The sequence below is a fragment of the Nuphar pumila genome, chromosome 1, assembly GCF_984573655.1.
Source record: "Nuphar pumila chromosome 1, dmNupPumi1.hap1.1, whole genome shotgun sequence".
Classification (NCBI taxonomy): domain Eukaryota; kingdom Viridiplantae; phylum Streptophyta; class Magnoliopsida; order Nymphaeales; family Nymphaeaceae; genus Nuphar; species Nuphar pumila.
The window spans coordinates 71651231-71671871 of NC_143249.1; the positions used below are offsets into that span (position 1 = coordinate 71651231).

At 38.6% G+C, this 20641-nt stretch overlaps 2 long non-coding RNA genes across 2 annotated transcripts; one reads left to right on the plus strand and one right to left on the minus strand.

The window, feature by feature from the left end:
* The first annotated feature begins 6267 nt into the window (after positions 1–6267).
* On the plus strand, positions 6268–11710 carry LOC149849011 (uncharacterized). Its single transcript, XR_016433207.1, has 2 exons — positions 6268–6332; positions 11376–11710. It is a non-coding gene; the product is annotated as an uncharacterized LOC149849011 (long non-coding RNA).
* Positions 11711–15160: 3450 nt separating this feature from the next.
* On the minus strand, positions 15161–20213 carry LOC149849012 (uncharacterized). Its single transcript, XR_016433209.1, has 3 exons — positions 20124–20213; positions 19900–20038; positions 15161–15365 (listed from the first exon to the last, which is right to left on the minus strand). It is a non-coding gene; the product is annotated as an uncharacterized LOC149849012 (long non-coding RNA).
* Between the last annotated feature and the right edge of the window lie 428 nt (positions 20214–20641).

A 20641-nucleotide genomic window follows, 5' to 3' on the forward strand; every position in this document is an offset into this window, starting at 1 on the left:
TGCCTAACCCCAGCTTGCCTTTAAAAAAAAAAAGTGTGCTTACACGTCATGTTTGATCAGCGTGTGACTTTATGCGTACAGGTGACCCGTCCGTAAGGACGAGCGTTTTTTAATATTTGTTAAGGACATATTTTTGGGTCTTGGTTAGTTGTCTGCTGATGACCATGTTTGAGAAGTTGATGAATTGTGTACTCTTGCCTTATCCCCCATTGTAGGGCTCGCAGTACTGACTAATTTAGACATCAGATGATTCATACATCAAAGCTCCATGATGACGATGATAACTTTGGCATGCTAGATTGGTACACGTTTGCTTTTTTTTTATATTGCATGGAGAACCATCATTATGATTTGGATGTCTCATATGGGTCGAGAGGTTTGAACCTAGACCGCCTGCCTACTACTTCAAACACCTTTGGGGCAGCCTTAAGTCAACTAATCTAGTCAAATGGGAAGAGCTCTAGTGGGCCTAAATTGACACATATTAATAAATGTAAAGTGAAAATAATGATTGCTTTAGAAAAACTTAGGTAAACTCTCAACCTTTTTCAACTTGAAAGCCCTAACTCAACTTACCTAGCCAGGTGTTCAGAGCCTTGTGGGCCTAAATTGGCACATGTTAATAAATGTAAAGTGAAAATAATGATAGCTTATGTGGAAGACTTAGGTATGGCCAGGCTTAAGCCTAAAACTCTGTATGTGTCTATAACTAGGGGTGGCAATTGGGGGTTGGTGGGGCGGGTTAACGGGTTGGTGGGTCAGAATACATCAACACGAACACGACTCGTTTATTAAACGGGTCGGATGTGGCAAACATGAACATGAACATGACCCATTTATTAAACGGGTAACCCAACACAATACGGTTAACCTGTTTAATAAACAGATCGGGTCCACACGACACGTTTACATGACACGCCAACCCATTTATTAAACGGGTCAACCCGATAACATAGACACGATAACCGACCCGAGTAACCCCAATAACCTGTCTAACCTGAATAACACAATTAGAAACACACAAAAAAATACATATTATACTATATGAAATTGTACTGCCAACATTAATATAAACCATCAACATAAAACTTCAATATATATATAAAGGGGGGGGGGTTAGGAAGGAGTTAGGTAGGTGACTAAAGTATAAAGTTAGGAGTTAGGGTTAGATAAGTCTATATATATATATATATATGGGTTGTGGGTTGATGGGTTCGTGTAAAGGGGTCATGTTTGTGTTGTACAAGGCGAGATGTCTGAACCGAATCTCGTGACTGAGATTCACAAAGATAGAACTCATGTCACTAACAAAAGTGTCTTCTCAGAATGAGTGTCCAGCAAAGTGGAGCAAGCAGAGGGGGTTACTAGATTGGTAAGGGTGAATATGCAACAGGAAAGGCAGCAGACCCGGGACCAGCAGCCAAGCCAGCCACGCTACACCAGAATGTAATTTCTTGGAAAGACAGCCTTTCTCAGGAAAAATGTGGTTAGCTTTTTATAGATTTTTTTTTCATTCTTAAAGAAGTACGATATATTTTGTGACATCTTAAAAATAATGTCTCTTTCATGATATTGTCTGCAAGAAATTCAAAGTTCTGGTACTTTTTGAATTATTCAAGAGATTGCAGTAGATTAAAGTTTTTGAAAGTTCACAAGATCATGCTGCAAGAAATTGAAAAGGGCAGATATTTGTAATTATGTCTTAATAGGCTAATTCACGAACATGCCAACTTATATTTCCGTGGATATAAGGCCAAGCAATAATGAGCATAACCTACAAATGGTAAGATAGAAATAGTTCCTTATCTCAGGTTGGCATACCCCTTTACACGAACCCATACCCCTTTACACGAACCCATATATATATTTCAGGTTAGAAATAGTTTTTTATCTCATGTTTGGTTACATCCTGATGGGTCGGGTACCCAACTCACTGGCAGCTAGGGGTAGCAAATTCTGACCCGACCCACTTCTTAGCCGGGTTAGGGTTTGGCTTAAACGGGTTTGTGTTGTAAACGGGTCGACCCACCTAACCGGTTTATTAAATGGGTCATGTTTGTGTTAGGGGTATGCCAACCTGCTAACCCGTTTGATAAACCCACAACCCATATATATATATATATATATATATATATATATATATATATATATATATATATATATATATATATATATATATATATATATATATGGGTTCGTGTAAAGGGGTATGGGTTCGTGTAAATGGGTTGACCCGCCCGCCTAATCGGTTTATTAAATGGGTCATGTTTGTGTTGTAGAGAGCTATCATATGATACGAATGGGACATGCTCTGATTAGGGATGGCAGTGGGGGGAAACTGGGCCCTGCCCCGCCTCGCCTTGTTTGGACCGGGCATGGAGGACATGGAATGGATATGAAGGTTAAAATCAAAACCCATGCGAGGAGGGAGGCAAGGATGGACTTACCCTTTTTTTCACCCTGCCACATCCTTGATCCCCTTTATTAAAGCTTTCTCTCCTACTTTAAAAAGGAGAAACATGGCTTCATTCCGCCTTGCCCTGTTTGGACGGAAGGCGAAGGACATGAAACAAGGATGAAAGCGGGGATGAAGGTTAAAATCAAAACCCATGCAAGAATGGAAGGCAAGATTTTGAGACGGGGTGGGGATGGAGACCTTGTCCCCCGCCTGGATCTACTGCCATCCCTAGCACTGACATGCCGACACAACCCCTGTGGACATTAGTTTAAATGTTATTTTAATAGTTTTAAAAATATTTTAGTAAAAATATATTTTCATATTAAAATATCAAAATATGGTTTTTTATTAATTAAAAATTGTGTCCTCCTATCCCATTTTCCAAATAAAAATATTTCCAACTTGCTTGTCAAACTCGTGTCACCACTCAGCTCGTACCCGTATCATTGTGACATAGAAGTTGGGCTGAAACTTTGGGTTTCCTTAGGAGTTTGGATTATGGGCCACAATGCTAGGAAAATTAGGTCGGATCCGCTTGTGCCCAAGGAGGAAAAAAAAGGACCCACACCCAGTCATGCAGTGAAACCGAAACATCAAAGCGGATCAATTTGGACATGACCACTGATCCGATCCAATCGGTTGGACCAAACAAACTTCATCGGACCTAGCTTGACCCGATGATTGATTCGGTCCATTATATTGATCCGGTTAACCATGCCGTTGCCCGAGAGAGAGAGAGAGAGAGAGAGAGAGAGAGAGAGAGAGAGAGAGAGAGAGAGAGAGAGAAAGGAGGAGGAGGTTTGGTAATCCCTTTTTCTTTTTTCTTTTTCTTTATTCTAATTTTGTTTGGTATTCTGAATTTCTGAAATGAACGCTGAGAACTCATGATCTTTTTTTTTTCCCGAAAGGAGTGATCTTTCTTCTTTTCTTATTCAAAGATTCATAACGAAAGCCCCAAAGAGAAATCGCGTTTGGTGTTGTTTCAATCTTAATAGAATGAAGAATGGATCCTTTCTTTTGCGTTTTGTTTTTGGATTCTGGCTTGTTGGTATGTTAAATCTTGAAGGTATTTTGAGGTTCAAGGGAAAAGATATGAGGGCAGCTTCTGTAATGTCCAGGATAGTGGCTCTAGTGATAAATTATTCATGCTTGTTTGTTTATTATTGGGGTCTTGCTGGATCTCATCCTTCTTTTCTTAGTTTATTTTTTCCCATTGGTTGGGTGTTACAGATGTTGAATATGCTGCTATCTGAAAGGTTCTAAATTTGGGTGCTCTATTCATGACTAGTTTTGTTGCTTAGACGTTGCTTGATTGCTTCTTTAAGTCCAACATTGTGGGTATTCTTTTCTGAAACTGAACATGTTGATTTGGTTGAAAAGATGGAAACCTTTTCACAATGTATTTTTCTATTGTTTGTTGCTGAAACACCTCTTACAATGCACTGACTTCATATCGTTTTTGTGAGGTATCATATTAAGGTAATGAATGTGGGCTCATGTCATGGCCGCTTAGCGTGAGGGAGGGATAGAGGTTGATAGCTTCTCAAAGCTTCAAGGGTATTTCGAATGATATACCAACCCACCCTGTTACAAAAACTCTTTGTTTTAGAAACCATTGCAATTAGCAGTTCATAGATCCAACCCGAACTTATTCTATGTAAATAAGGAATCGCCACCAAACAAAATAACGAATCAGAAAGAATTGGTTAGCCTGAATCCTTGGACAATGACAAGGTGCTGCCAAACTAGTAAATTTCATTCAATTCCTTCCAAATCTGTTTCGCTCCAACTCATTTCCATCTGTTCTTGTCAATTATCTTCTCCTAACAGATCCTAAAAGTAAATAGTTAAAAGAAATGAGAAACTTTAAGCTACTAAAAAATGTCAAAAATACTTAAAAATTTGAAAATGTTGGATACAGAGGAAACTGCAACTTCAATTACTTTTTCTGTGGCTAACTGGGCCTTCTGAGATAAGGAACTATTTCTATCTTACCATTTGTAGGTTATGCTCATTATTGCTTGGCCTTATATCCACGGAAATATAAGTTGGCATGTTCGTGAATTAGCCTATTAAGACATAATTACAAATATCTGCCCTTTTCAATTTCTTGCAGCATGATCTTGTGAACTTTCAAAAACTTTAATCTACTGCAATCTCTTGAATAATTCAAAAAGTACCAGAACTTTGAATTTCTTGCAGACAATATCATGAAAGAGACATTATTTTTAAGATGTCACAAAATATATCGTACTTCTTTAAGAATGAAAAAAAAATCTATAAAAAGCTAACCACATTTTTCCTGAGAAAGGCTGTCTTTGCAAGAAATTACATTCTGGTGTAGCGTGGCTGGCTTGGCTGCTGGTCCCGGGTCTGCTGCCTTTCCTGTTGCATATTCACCCTTACCAATCTAGTAACCCCCTCTGCTTGCTCCACTTTGCTGGACACTCATTCTGAGAAGACACTTTTGTTAGTGACATGAGTTCTATCTTTGTGAATCTCAGTCACGAGATTCGGTTCAGACATCTCGCCTAGTGCTATTGGCTTTTTATAGTCCTGCGTAGCAGTTCTATGCTCAAAGAAGAGAATTTTCTTTGCTCTATGCTTGTAGGCCCTACGCTAGGCTTTGTGCTAGGTGGTGCTCTTATGTATGCTTTGCTAAGAAGAGCATCCATTTTTATGCATCTCGTGGATCTTTGTTGGTACGCTTAAGAATTTTAATAGATATTATTAACCTATGACATTTGTTGTCATGCATTACAGTGTCATATGGACAGGAAAAGATTCCAACATGGTTTCCAGATTTAATATCAGAAGTTACATTGTTATTAGTGACTTTTGTTGGTTATTCTTCAGTTTGAATATATTGTATAGCAAGTAACATCAAAGTCATTTTATGATGACTGGAGCCATAACACAGAGATGCATCTTATTAAATGGCAATTACTTCATAACCAAGTGGTTATGGGAGTAAAATTTATGTTTGATTTAACAAAGTAGAATGAACTTGGGTGCTACTAGAGATATAGGCATGCTCAGGCTCATCCAATTTTTTATGGAAGTTATTGCTGGCATTTTTACGTTGAATATTTGTTTGGCAATGTTCACTTACATTACTATGGTGTTGATGGGGCAATTTCTTCAATGCCATCGAGAGAGTATGATATCTTATACAAAAATGTGTCATGCAGTTCAAGTTACTGTTTTTATTATTTCTTTGTGGTCAAACTGATGGATAGCCCTGATGTGATTTAAACTGAGATCCCTGGGTTGAGATAGTTCTCTCAATCCAGTTGTAATATTTCACCCTACTTAGCTCGAAAGGTAGTAAGAAATAGACTGTGTAATCATGATGCTAAACATTTTCTTGTTGGTTGTAGTCATCCATAGGAATTAGGAAATGTTAAATTTCTCTTTTCTAGTTATTTGAAAATACATTTTGTGAATGTAGAGAATTATGCTTTATGTTTATTTATTTTCTCATTTTTGCTTATGGATCCATTGCCAAGGTCTTGGCTTTTGAATTTGGCTGTTCTTTTTGGCGCCAGTACAGTAGTACTTGTGTACAGCTAAGGCAAGGGGAACAATGGCATTGGGGTTAATAATGGGTATTTGTCGAGCAATGAGAAGAAAGCGTAGCTCCTCTCTTGACATCCTCTCTTCTAAAAGAGGCCCTCGTGATTATTACAAGGGAAAAAATTGCAAGCCTACTGGTTTCCATACACGCAAAGGTGAAATCACTTTTGTGCAGGTGGATATGTTGTGATGGATGAAAAATTGTCCTTTCTAAAGAAATCACTTTTGTGCAGGTGGATATGTTGTGATGGAAGAAAAATTGCCCCACTATGTTGTTCCTGATTTAATCAATTTCAAGGTTTGTGCATTTGTAACTTGTCTACAATATCATTACTTTTTTAGGTATGTTTTTAAATTAATATAGCAATGTCTATAAGCAATTCATCCTAGGGAACCTGGTAAGAAAAGTGAGTCATACTGTAATGGAATCAAGAGCACACAAGTACAAGGGCCACTAAGGGCAAAGAACACATGCCACTATAGGCAAATACAAAAAGCCACCAAGGGCAAAGCACATGAGCCACTAAGGGAAAGCACAAGAGCAAACAATATAAAAAATAAATTTTATTTATCTTACAGATACTTTAGAGAAGCATAAATCACAAGAGGGGTGTAACCCCTATATATACACAAAGGAGAGAAAAGATAGACTCAACTAGCCATTGGGCTAGTCCAACGGCTAGTTGAGCTAATAATTGGACCAGCCTAACGGCTAAAACAGGAAAGACAAAAATGCCCTTGATAGTTTTTTTGTCATGAAACAAAAATAAATAAAAACAAAAAAGCAAAAAGAAAAATGCATAATTTTCTAAAATATATTCTAAAAAGAAAGAATATATATATATATATATATTCATGAAGAATATATATTTAACACTCCCCCCTAAAAATGACGATGAGATGACCAAAAGTTTGCCAAGGAGAAAAGAAAAATGCAACGATGGTAATGCTTTGGTGAAGAAGTCAACGAGCTAGAACTCTGATGTCATATATGAAAGCTTTATGGTCCCTTTAAGAAATTCCTCTCGAACATAGTGACAATCCATCTCTATATGCTTTGTGCAAGTGAAATGTGTGATTGCTCGCAATGTAAATGACAATTTTGTTGTTGCAACACATTTTCGATGGTGTAGAGATAATGACGCCCATGTCTTTTAGCAGACTTCTTAGCCAAACAATCTTTGTGGTTGTAGTTGTCATTGCCTAAGTCTCTGCTTTGGTGGAAGAAAGTGACTTTTTGTTGCTTCTTATACCTCCAAGAGATGAGCAAATAGCCAAGAAAAATACAATAACATGTAGTAGAAATGCGATAATTAGGATTATCTCTCCAATCTGAATCAATATAAGCAATTAAATTTAGAGATGATGAAGAGGATAAGAAAAACCCTTTAGTTATGGTGTCCCTTCAAATATCTGACAATTCTCATAACAACCATGTGAACTGAGGTAAGTGCATGTTGAAACTGGCTCGCACTATGGACCACATGTGCTATGTCAGGTCAAGTGATCGATAGGTACTGGCTCGCATTATATACCACAAAATTTCTTTTCAAAAGAAAAAACATACATTTTAGAATAGTTTGGATGTCCAAGTCTTTTATGCCAAGTTTCAATTCCCTTATTTTGGACATGGTTACAAAAAGATTTTGAAGGGAGAGACAATCAGTCCATAAAGTAAAGATCTTCCTTCCTATGGCCTTGCCCAATCCACTTCTCGGATCAGAGATTCTGCACAAAGCAACTTTTAGATGAAAAAGATATTTCTTACCCATGGTTGGCAATTTGAGAATCTGAAAAAATGTTTAACTTTAGTTTAGGAACAACTCTAACTTTTGTAACAAGAAAATTTTGAACATTTTTTGAATCCAAAGTTCCTATACTCTCAATTTTCAAAATGGTTCCATCGGCAGTAGAAACACAAGACAAGTTTGAGTTTATGCATATATCAGATAAGGCATTCTCATGAGGGATCATATGAAAAGATGCTCTCAAATCTAGAATCCAAGAATACATACCGGGTGAAGATGAGGAGGCAATGACGGTACCCGATGTAGATGAGGTTGCTTTAAGAATTTGTTGAAGTGTCATGGATATTTGACCAAGTGTGTCTTTAAGATTGCCTCCACTTTTGCTTTCTTCTCCTTTCTTCTTGAAAGTAGATTCTTCAACAAAAGCAACCTTATACTTGAAGGTTTCATTCAACTTAGGACAAGCGGGTTTAATGCATGGTTGCTAGTTGAGGAAGCGGGAGCGGGAAGCGATACGGGAAGCGGGAGCGGGAAGCGAGGCACTTTCAAAATTTTAGGAAGCGGGGAAGTGTGGGACCACTTAGGAGCGATTCGGGAAGTGTCTCGGAAGCGACCTAGGAAGCATCTCGGAAGCGACATAGGAAGCGTCTCGGAAGCGAGGGGGAAGCGAAAAAAATAAAAATAAAAATACAAAAAAAATTTGAAAAAACAGGGGAAGCGAGGGGGAAGCGCGCTTCCCATTAAAGGGAAGCGCGTCCCCCATTAAAGGGAAGCGCGCTTCCCAAAAAAGGCATCCGCTTCCCCCCACGCTTCGGAAGCGCGACGTTCCGCGCTTTCGAAGCGCGCTTCCCCTTTTAGCTAGGCGCTTCCGGTAACCCTGGTTTAATGTGACCTGGCTCATTACAATGATTACAAATATTCATTTTTTTGCACCACTATAGTTATTATTATTATTATAGTTGTTTTGCCTCTCAAAGTGTGGAGGCTTATAGGTCTTAACATTGTTGTCGGGTTTAGATACTATCAACACTTCATCACAACTTTTACTCATTCAAAGACGAGTTTCTTCTTGAACAATTTCGACAGTATCATCTTTAAGAAGAAAAGGAGTAGATCTATGTAAGAGAGATCTAATTTGCTCAAATTCGGAATGAAGCCCATACAAGAATTGAAAAAATCTCTCTTGTTCCATTTGTTTTTGCCTAAGTTTCACATCTTCAATGGCAACTCAGGCTCCAAAAGTACTAGTTTATCCCATAGGAGATTTAAAGCACTATAAAAATGTTGGATACTTAAGTCCCCTTGCTTAGTAGTTCTAACCTATGTCACATGGGTGCGGGTGCGGCGCAATTTCAAAAATTTTGGACACGGGGACTCGGCTATATATATATATTTAAAAAAAATATATATATAAATAAATATATATATATATATATAAGACTCGATCAAAGTTGTGCCCATTAGGGGACAGGTGATGAGTTGTGAAGCCTGATTCATGGTTTTTTTCCTTACAGGAGGGGTTTTTTTCCTTAAATTCTGTAGCCCAGATTTTTTTTTTTTTTAAAATAAAAATAAAAATGGACCAAAATGACCCTGGGTGCGTTGACCCTGGGTCGGTTTGACCGAGTCTGAGCCGCACCCGTGTCCGTGCGTGTCGATGCGGGTGCGTCGACCTTGGAGCTGAGTTCGTGTGACATAGGTTCTAACTGTTTCTTGCAAAAAAATATGCTCTTGCAAGTTTTTTTTTGGAGGTATACATACCCTTCATAAAAATTCAAGCTTCATTGGCTTTTCAAAATTTAGCAATGTTTGCACATACCTTAAGCTCGACATTGTTCATGAACCATGCAAGAATTTTTGCATGGTTGCTCTCTCAATCTTAAACTTATGATGATCCTCAATGGCCTTGGCATAAGCATCTTCCTCTAAAGCCTTCTCTTAAGCTCCTTCAATTTTTGTGAGCTTGAGTTGGGGTTCGGGGATAGTGCCCATTACATACCCCCAAAGCTTCTTTCATTTGAGATTGTTTTCCATAGCGGATGGCAACATTATGTAGTTTTTTCTATTGAGCTTAAATGAGAGGTTGATTTTGGTCTTGATTATGTGAGAAAGAGAGGAAGAGGAAGAGAGTGAAATGGAGAGAAGGAGGGCATGATCTCTTAAAAAACTGTCTAGAACACAATCACTTGATGACAACTTTTCACAAATCAAAGAGCACTATGACTATGATACCATGTAATGAAATATGCGAAAGCACGAAACACTAGCCACTAAGGGCTTACAAGATCACAATCATACAAGTGCATATGCACAAGTCCACTATGAGACAATACAAAAGTCATAAGGCAAAAAATAAATACACAAGAACGTAAAAATATCAGCCTTTATTGATCAAATGCTTAACACAAGCATTGAAAGAACAAGTGGGGTTTAACCCCTATTTATACATAATACCACACATAAAGGGGAGGCCATTGGGAGCTCCAATGACTCTTTGGTCCAATGACCAAAGAGCCCCTAGTCTTTGGTTAAAAGACAAAAAGAAAAAAAAAGTAAAAGAAAAAGGCTATCCCTAGAGGACAAAGTTTATTACAAGGAGAAAAGACCAAAATACCCCTGGCTCAAAAAGAGAAATTATATATATATATATATATATATATATAACAAAGATATGCCAAAGAAGGCCCAAGAATGAGTGCTAGGTATTTAGCGAATAATTCATATTACTGCTTTTACACACAGATCCTATATCTGCCTGTAACTCTTGCATTTGTTGAGTCTTGGTTTTTGCCTAGTGAGATACTCGAGCATTAATAAACTGTTATTTTTTAGCGAGATCTGACTTGGAACTGCATAAATTTTGGGTTTGATGTATATTTGGCAGTAGCATCAATGTTCTCACTATAAATTGCAATGTTAGGAGCGATTACATTATCATCTACAACACCTGAAAGAGATGGGATTTAATGTTATAGTGCATCACATCATCCTATATGAATAGTGGGTCACACTTTAATAGATTCTACAATAAACATAGTGTAGTAATTGGTTTGGCATTTGGTTATTTATCAAAGAAGAAGACATACTGAATCAAGCAACTACTAGCTATGCGTTGGTGTTTGGTTATTTATCAACATTACTGGCAACTAAAAAATTGATACCATTTTAAGATGTATTTTGAACTTGAGGTCTTCCAATTAAGGTCTCATGTTTGGCTGCCGTTGGACAAAGTACTAAATGCTGCAGTCTTGATATGTATATGGGTACCTGAGATATCCAAGTTAATGTCTAATCTTCCAAGTCATCCTAATCTCACTTTGGTGGACTCCATCTTCACTTGATAGCATAAGCCTGCAATTTTTGGCACTTTGGTCTACATTTTTCTGATGGTTGTTTGGGTGGGCACATGCTATTAATTTGCATACTTATGGTTGTTACATTTCTGTGCGACCTTTCAAGCTTGGTAATCTGTGATATTGACCAAAGCTCCTGTTTAGTGCTCCCATCAGTATCATTCTTCTACTGTGAACTGTCATTCATGTTTTCAATAAAGATGTGAACCTAATATTTGTGAACCTTGCCTTTTTGTGCAGCTGAAGCCCTATGTGGCACAGTGCTCCAGAGATGCAGCAAGCTCTGAAGCCACTGCCCCATCAAAGTAGATGCAACGCATGTACTGGCTAGCTAATTATCTAGGACACTTAGTTTTGATGCATCCACATGCGTTTGAATTTACCATGTATTTGTGCATCTTTACCAACGAAGAAGGTTGGTGTTTTTAGAGTAGTTCTTTCTGTTACTGAGGGCTTTAGTTATAGATAAAAAATCCATTGCCTGCACATTGACCCAGTATGCAAGGTTATCAGGCAATTTCGGGCCTGAACAAGGCTGAACCTGGTCCGTTAAGCTTGAAAAAGTCTTAGTTCAATTTGTTTTATTTCTTTTTAATATTTTACTGACCCGGCCTATCCTCCAATCAGCCCAGCCTGGACCCAACCTGATGAATATGGGGTCAGGTTTAGACCCTGTATTGATCAGGCAAAAAACGAATGGAAGGCTGGCCAAACCAGACCAAGCGCTAGGCCAGTCTGGTGGCTTGATTGCATAGACATTGAACAAACTTTTTCTTGGGCTACAGACCTGGTTCTCGCCATTACTGAGGTCCTTATGTCAGTAGTCTTGTTTGGCTTTATTGATTAGGTGTTGCACATAACTGAGTCTTGCTGATCAACTACCAAACCTGGCATAATCTCTCAGTTGAAGGCTGGGGAAGGCTTTATCCTTGTCTGGACAACACCTTGGTCAGACTTGCTCAAGATGACTGGATTCCCCTGTGCTTGGAAGAGAATCATAACAAAGCCATAATTGGATTCACTTGATCTGAGACATGAAACCAGTCATCTTTTTAGAGCACTAACTTGGCAGCAGGCTTCGGACACTGACCTAGGAATCCTTTTGAGTCTCATATTTTTGAGGGAAGATCAGGTGCAATGTGATTGCACACTTTTGGTGTGCTGCTGCACCTGATCACCCACCATTTGCTGTTGGGCCCCATGGCTAACATCCTGTATCCCCAAGATGGAGAATGATCAGGTGCAACAGCACACTAAAAGTGTGCAATCACATTGCACCTGATCGTCCCTCCATATCTTCTCCCCCGGATGATCTCTTACAAATCCGCAGTTACTAATTTATCAATGTGTCTCTATCACTTAGTCTCGTGTCAAACTAATCTTTGAAGTCATTGTTGCTTCTGTTTTTAGGTGCTCACGCAGTTGCACTCTATAACTTTTCTTGAGTACAACTTTATTTTGTGCACTAGAAATATGTGAACTTTCGTTTGAACCAAGATTCAGTTTTTTTTTTTACCTTTAAGTTTCACCATACAGATGCATCCTACATGCTTTGTTTTATAGGGGTAGGCTCTTGGATTACCCAATTATGACAAGTGAGCATGTTTTCTTACAGCTTGAGAATCAACAGTCGAGAAATTTCATAAATATTCAATGATCAAAAAGTCATTTTTTTATTGAAAATGCACGATCCAAGTGTCGATTCCTAGCAAATGGATCATGCCGAACACATCTGCAGGGCTGAATTTGCCAAAAGAACATAGGAAATGCTCCATCCTCACATGATTCAATCTTCCATTTGTCCAGTATAAAATGGTCATCCCTATCCTGCTCGATGGTATGAACCACTCTATCTCTGAACATCTCGTATAAATAGAGAATTGATTGGGATCATGGTCTTTCTCTTGATGAATCGATTAGGTTGACAACTCAATATTTCAGGGTTACTAAACCATAACTCAGATCAAACCGCATGATCTTAGCAATTTACAATTGAATCGTTGAGTCAGAATACAATAGATTGTGATTAAGGGATGGTTCCTTATCATATAAAATCTAATAGTAGAACACTCTGAATTCAAAGAACGAACAGGAAGAAGCTGGCCTGACTTTGGAAAGGATCTTCCTTTTCCAAGAGTCACTTGTGTTTATGTTCTGGTAATGGTTCATATTGAGCTTTGAAATTTATCCCCATGAAAATTGAAATACCTAATCGTTTGAATATTTATCTTGAAATCTATAAATTATGTCCTTTTGTTGAACCATAGCAGCTGACTTTGATTTTAACCATCTCTTTTATGTAAGATATTCATCATTTACTTGTCTTTTTGACAGATGGACCTTAGCACTTTCTCTTACTCCAACAGCTAAATGCAGTATATGTTTAAACGAACATAACATGCATGTATTTGTTCTTTTATATACAAGGATATAAAGATTCCTATTATTGAATGATTCATAGTTCATATCTAAAAAAAAAAATGGCTTTGTCAAAATCCAATGAAAAATAAATCCCAGGACTTGTAATGTTTCTTTAGTATAAGTTCTTTATTTTTGCAACCCAATCACTTTTTGGAATGAATTAGTTTTACTTATACACATCCAATTACACTGCAGTAACTAATGGAGAATAGTGAACTTCTTTACGATTTTTTGTCTTTCGATTGCAATCAATTCTCAATAAGCACGTCGCCTCTCTCACAACTCTTTCGCTTGAAATAACAAATAAGTAATAATAAGGCTCTGTTTGGGAGCCATTGTTGGGAGCGGTGTTGAAATTGGTGGATTTTGCAACAACATCCTCATGAGGACGTTTTTGAAGTCCATCCATTTATAATACCATCTCCCCTCCCAACACTGATTCCATCTCCGGCTCCCCTCCCAAAACGGTGACTCCAATCAATGGAGATGCTTGGGATTTGGTGAACCCTCCATCGCCACTCTCAACTACAACTCCCATACAGAGCTTAATTGGAGTCTGTTCCTACTTGGATCAACTCTATCTATACAGACTCCGTTTTTTTTTTTTTTTGAAATTGATCCTAGTAGAAACATATTGGTTTGGATGCAGTAGGCATTACTAAATCCAACCTAGTCAAATGTTGCATATTTGGGGCCTGACTCCGTTTCAGATTACAATTTAAGTAGCTAACTGGATATGCCCTTTACACGTAATTGGATTTCAAGTATCCATAGGATACTGATTGGGATGTGATACACTGAACTGAATCTGTATCTGATTATTGAACAAATGTCATTCGCTCTTATTAAATCCGACTAAATGGATTTGGATTCTGTTGGACATCTGACCTCTAATACAACCATTGAGGTCCCTAAATCCAAGACCATGTGCCCAAAATCAATAAATTATAGGCATGATAAAATGCTTCATATCTATTAGACCGCCACCAAGACATCCCCAATGATGTGCAGATCTGGGAGTACAATCTGTGGAACAATGAGATGGTAGGTGGTAAATCCACTATCAATCCAAGAGCTAGTGGACCCTTCCCATTTTTACTCGCCTTTTCTTTTTAAAAGCAGAGGCCTTCTAGATCACAGGGGCTCCACACATCTGGCTAGGGTAGGTCAGCTTAAGACATTTAAGTTGGATGTCAAGAGTTTGATACTCGGGAAGGGCAACCCCTGCCTTAAGGGAAGGGGGAGTACTCGAGGAGTTTTATACTGTGAACACCAAAACAGGGCATGGTCAACATGACACCTTTCAACCTGTAACAGGACATGTAAACTAGAGTGTTGGTTTCTCCCCATTATCAAGAAAAAAAAAGTGTCACCTATTATTGAGTACTCTTGTTCAAATGGCAGAAGCTGCACAGCAGGATCCAAATTTTTCTTGGCAATTCTATGAATATCTTCCAACCAGCAAATAGTTACTCTAGTAATATTAGTACATTGCATGCTACATAGAATATCAGAGGAAAACACAAATCAGCACTTTTAGTAACTGATTGTTGATCATAAAAGAAAGTTGAGCTCATCTAATGAAATTACAGCAAAATGCATTCAAAGAATCGGGACCGCCTTCAGCCAATAGCTAAAAAGCTATACATACTAAGAAATTGCCCAAAATTTCTTTCTACATATCAATACATTTTCTTTATTGCCACTTTCATCCGAAAGAACATGTGATTCAGCATCCCACAGGAATTTAGGAGCTTGATCTTTGACTCTTGACACAATGACTGCCTCATCTCTGATAATAATGATACCCTGCAAAAGGAGATGATCTTATAAAACAGCTACCCTATGGTCCAATTCCAGGAAATAGGGTAAATCTCTTAAATGATGCAGAAGAGTTGTGAAATCTTACATACCCATTGAGAGTGCGAAAATGTCAGGAAATATACCAAATACAACAATTATTTATACAAGAGAAATACATTCTCTGAACTATGTTATAAAGACATGGATAAGGGTACATAAATGCATAGTTACATGTATACATGTGGAAAAAATAGGCTAGTTGTATTAGTACCATACATTAGTAGAAACCCTTGTTTTTTATTCTTGAATTTCAAGCCCTATAGGAAGGAGGGCTCTCAAATCTTGCCTTGTACCACCGAATTCTTCAAAGCCCGCTTCTCTTATGTGGTGGGTGCGGATTATGACATCTCTAACATGGCTTTCAAATCCATAAGCGAAGAGGAAAGGAGGAGCATCACTAGCGCTTTCACCGTGGACGAGATCAAGAATGCTATTTGGTCTCTTCCAAATGGCAAGAGCCTGGGTATTGATGGGTTCCCTATAGAGTTTTTAAAGCTCACTTGGGAGTGTGTCAAGGCTGATCTACTTTAATTGATGATGGAGTTTCATTCAAATGCCAAGATACCAGGGGTTATGGGCAAGTTGACACTTGTCCTCGTCCCTAAGGACCCGCAAGCCCAAAACATTGAAAGATTTAGACCATCTCTTTGGTGGGCACCGTCTTCAAAATCATATCAAAGATTTTGGCAATGAGAATCAAGGGAGTTATTGGACACCTCATCTCAAAATGGCAAAGCGCATTCATTCATGGTCGCCGCCTCCATGATGCGTGTGTTACTGCACATGAGACGCTCCACTCCATCAAGCTCCAAGGTAAGAAATCTTTTGTCTTAAAAATAGACCCTAAAAAAGCCTTTAATTCTTTAGATTGAAGATTTTTGTTGTGTTGTATGCAAAAGATGAGGTTTGGTGAGAAGTGGAAGCATTGGATTGAAGGGTTTCTTTCTGCAACCTCGATTGTGGTCTCCCTTAATGAGGAGAATGGTGACTTCTTTATGCCAAAAAGAGGGTTGAGGCAAGGCAACCCGTTATCACTTCTTCTTTTCATCATGGCTATGGAAGCGCTATCGGTGATGATCTCACATGCCGAGGAGGCAGGTGTGTTCAAGGGATGCAAAGTATCAGACTCAATTACAAATTCCCACCCTTTTGCGGATGACTTGATTTTTGGGAAGGCTTCGGAGAATAACATGTGGACCCGATGAGTGTTGCTTAAATGTTTTTAGAAAATTTTCGGTTTTCGTATGAATGAAGGAAAAAGACAAATAATGGCGTTGAATGACCCTAATGGGGACTCCCAAAGATTAGCCCCGGCAATTTTTAATTGTGAAGAGGGTTCCTTGCCTTTGAAATACTTGGGGCTGCAACTACATTTGGGGGTCTCTACGGAGTCTCATTGGAGCATGGTGGATAAAATTTGATAAAAAGTTCAGTCTTGTGCTTCCCGTTTGCTCTCAAGAGCGGGTAGAATAAACCTTGTTTGTTTCAACATCTCTTGCTTCGCGCTTCACTTCCTATAAATTTTCAAGTTGCCCAAGGTAGAAAAGCACCTAAATACTTTCTTTCAAAAATTTATTTGGCACGGGTAGATCGAAGGGAAGTCTAAGGCGCCCATTAATTGGTCTTTTGTCTTCCAACCACTACAAGTTGGGGGATTAGGGATCCATAATTTGAGAAAATTCAACCTTGCCCTCTTGTCTAAATGGCTATGGAGGATATATACGAAAGAGGGCACACTTAGTCTAATCTTATTGGAAAAACATGATTTGGTGGGTTGGTGTTGGTGCTGGTCCGAAAATCATAAATGGAAAAAAGGTTCCAGGATTTGGAAAGGGTGGGTCACGACATTGGACCACTTCAATTCGGTTATTCGGGTGGAGGTGGGTAACGATACTCTGGTACTTTGTTTTGGCAAAGATGTTTGGTGTGGGGATACCAAACTTCGGAATAACTTCCCTAACTTGTATAATGTAGCTAGAGCCAAATAGTGATTTTTGGTTGAGTTTAGAAGAGGTATGGGACATTGTACTAAGAAGAGAGCCATCAGATATGGTCTTTTGCGAATGGACAACACTTATGGCATCATTATTGGAGGGTTACTCTTCCGGAGAATTAGATAGTTTTCCTGATTCTCAATGGGAAGATGAGGTTTGTTGGCCACTAGCTAAGGAAGGTGACTTTAAAGTGTCTACCATGTACCGTTTCCTTGGCATGCCCCCCCCCTACATGGCTACTGAAGAAATCTTTGTGGATGGTGGGCTCCCACTTAGAGGGTCTCTCATGGGTTGGATGATTCTTTGTGAGGCAGTTAATACGAAACTTAGACTCAAGCGTCGGGGGTGTCACCTTGCTAGCCAATGCTCGCTTTGTTATTGTGAGGAGGAGTCCACTTCTCGGCTCTTTTGGAATTGTATCTTCATCTGCACCTTAATGCACCGAGCGTGGAATGACCATTTCATGAATTGGGACAACATCGCTTTCCTAAGAGAGGTCTTGATTGCATCCCGCATGAACTCAAAAGGCTCTCGCTGGAAATTTGTATGGCGTGTATGGTTCTTAACAGCTTGGAGACTTATTTGGCTCGAAAGAAATCAACGCATCTTCAAGGGGTAAGGCTCCTGATCTGGAAGGCATTTTGTACCAGCTGAAGTGGGAAGTCAAGGAACGGGTGCATCGCAAATGGCCGGACTGCTAACTGATTGGTTAGGGAATAACAGGGCTGCGACATGAGCACCATGCTCGGTCACATTCGGTTCTGCACGTTTCCTCTCTTTGCTGCTGATTTTGGATTGGTCATGTTCTAACTTTGTGTATTGGGAATGAATTTGGCTATTCGGTTTGAATGGGGGTGTGATACCTCATCACACGCCACCTAACTAGATTGATCTGTTACATTGTGCCTATTTCTAATAATTTTATTATCTTTTCTCTAAAAAAAAAGCCCTACACATATAACCTAAATGGTTTATATGGTAAAAAACATGTTACAGATTGTCAACTTATATTTTGTAAGCAACTCCAACTCCTCCTTTTTTCGATCGGAGATGTTTGAAAAGTGTCCTACCCATCCTTCCTTTTAAAAGTTTCTCTATATTTTGCTCTGATGTCATTATATTGAAAAATGCATCGTGAATATATCTATAAATTATACTGAACATCAACTATTGTATGACAACGCTTTCTAGATAGTCACACTTGCACTACTATTTATTTGTCTACTGACTTGGACTACCGTGAAGCCTATGGCCTATAGCAAATACTAACAAGTTGACCATCATTTACTGCCCTTGACATTTTTTGGAACTCGTTGTAGGACTCTCCTGAATAGGACTACCAACAGTATTTTCTGATAACTTATAACATATGTAATTACCACTGAAAATACAATTTATTGTGTTTATATGTTTTGCAACTTTGTAAAACTAGGTTTGGTGCTAGTCAAAACAAAGTACTGCTATGAAATTATGAAATATATTGGTGGCACTAAAAGTTTGTGAACTTGTCAACATCTGAAATATGGTGTTCAACATCATAATTATTTTAGTATCAAACTATGGTTTCCCATGCAATTAACCAATGAAAATGTGCAGATTCTTTTGAAATCCTCAGCCATCATTTCCCAGGCTCCTCCAAAACAGACCTCTTTCTCCATTGTCCACTTTCTAATGTTGCCATAATGGGTTTCAACCAGAGTTACCGGAAACGCCTAGGTAACTGGGGAAGCGCGCTTCCCCGAAGCACATTTTTTGGGGGAAGCGCGCTTCTCCCATTTTTTTCATTTTTTTTTTGTATTTTTATTTTTGTTTTTGTTTTTTTTTCTCTTTTTTCGCTTCCCCCTCGCTTCCTAGGTCGCTTCCGGTTCACTTCCAAGACGCTTCCTGATTCGCTCCTAAGTTGTCTCAACTTCCGCTTCCGGTATCGCTTCCCGCTTCCTCGACTGGCAACCATGGTTTCAACTCTTTCAGTGACCTGTTGTGTTAGTCTTCATGGCTGACTAGGAGCGGGGGTGGCAGATTAAAATTCCTTTTTTTTTCTCCTCCCATGGGTAGTAAGGAAGGTTGGTTTCTCCTCCCCCTCCCCTCCATGCTATGACTGTAACTTTTTATCTAGTATACCTAACATAGTAAGATTTTAGGTATTTGCTGCCAATTTAATGTTTGCACTCAAACACGACAAAATAGCATATTTTCATTTGGATTTTGACTTTCTGAGGCAGAAATTGAAGAATAGTTTTACAATGTTTTTTTACCAAGTAAAATTTCACAAAACATGCATTGGCATAAAGAATGCAAACAAATAACATGGCACATGAGAAACCATGGAGTTCTTTCAACTTGAAGAATATAAGAACTAAGCAGCTTTCTCAAGGCATTGCATAAAAAGAAATGAAATGTTGAATAAAGTGGACATCGTAAAATGGACTATCTGCAGAATCAAAGAAGCACCATAAGAGGGTCATGCAAAAAGTGCAGCACGGTACCTGAGGCCGGATGATCCTATCCATTTCTAGCATAATATCTTCCATTAAACAACCTTCACCTCGGTTCTTATAGTGTGAAAAAAGGTGAGAAGCATGTAACAGATCATACGTTCTTGGGTATGTGGAGAAAGGCACACACCTGAGGTACCAACAAGTTGGAGATGGACCATAAAAAATATGCACAAAAGGAAAAGAAAAAAACCTAATGATGCAGGTATTCTCACCAATCATGGAAAGCACCAATCAGCCCACGGTCATATATTGCAGCTAGTGTGTTCTTCATAGTCACAGGAACTAAATTCATAACCCACAGAGGCAATTTACTTAAAGCAACTACAAACCCACCACAGTAAGCATTCATATCCATGACATTCTGAATTTCTGTATAGTTGGTTCCCATCAGCTGCTCATATTGAATCACTTGCTCTTGCCAAAATATGGTATTCAATCTAAACATGTCTGGACTAATGCCTGTAGAAGGCAACAGATCAGAATAATCAAGGAAAAAAAAAAACTATCCACAGGAAAAGGAGACTATGGTTTGTGTTCTTTGGTTTTACAAACATGATAAACTAAAAATATCCTCTAGTTATGGTTCATTTGCAATGCATGCAAATTACCATCTGTATGAAAGTAAACTATATATGCGGCACATAAATTTCCACATCTTTCCCTTGAGAAGTTTTCATGATTGTTTCTAGCTATCGCCATTGTTCCACATTGACCAAATTGGACAAATGTT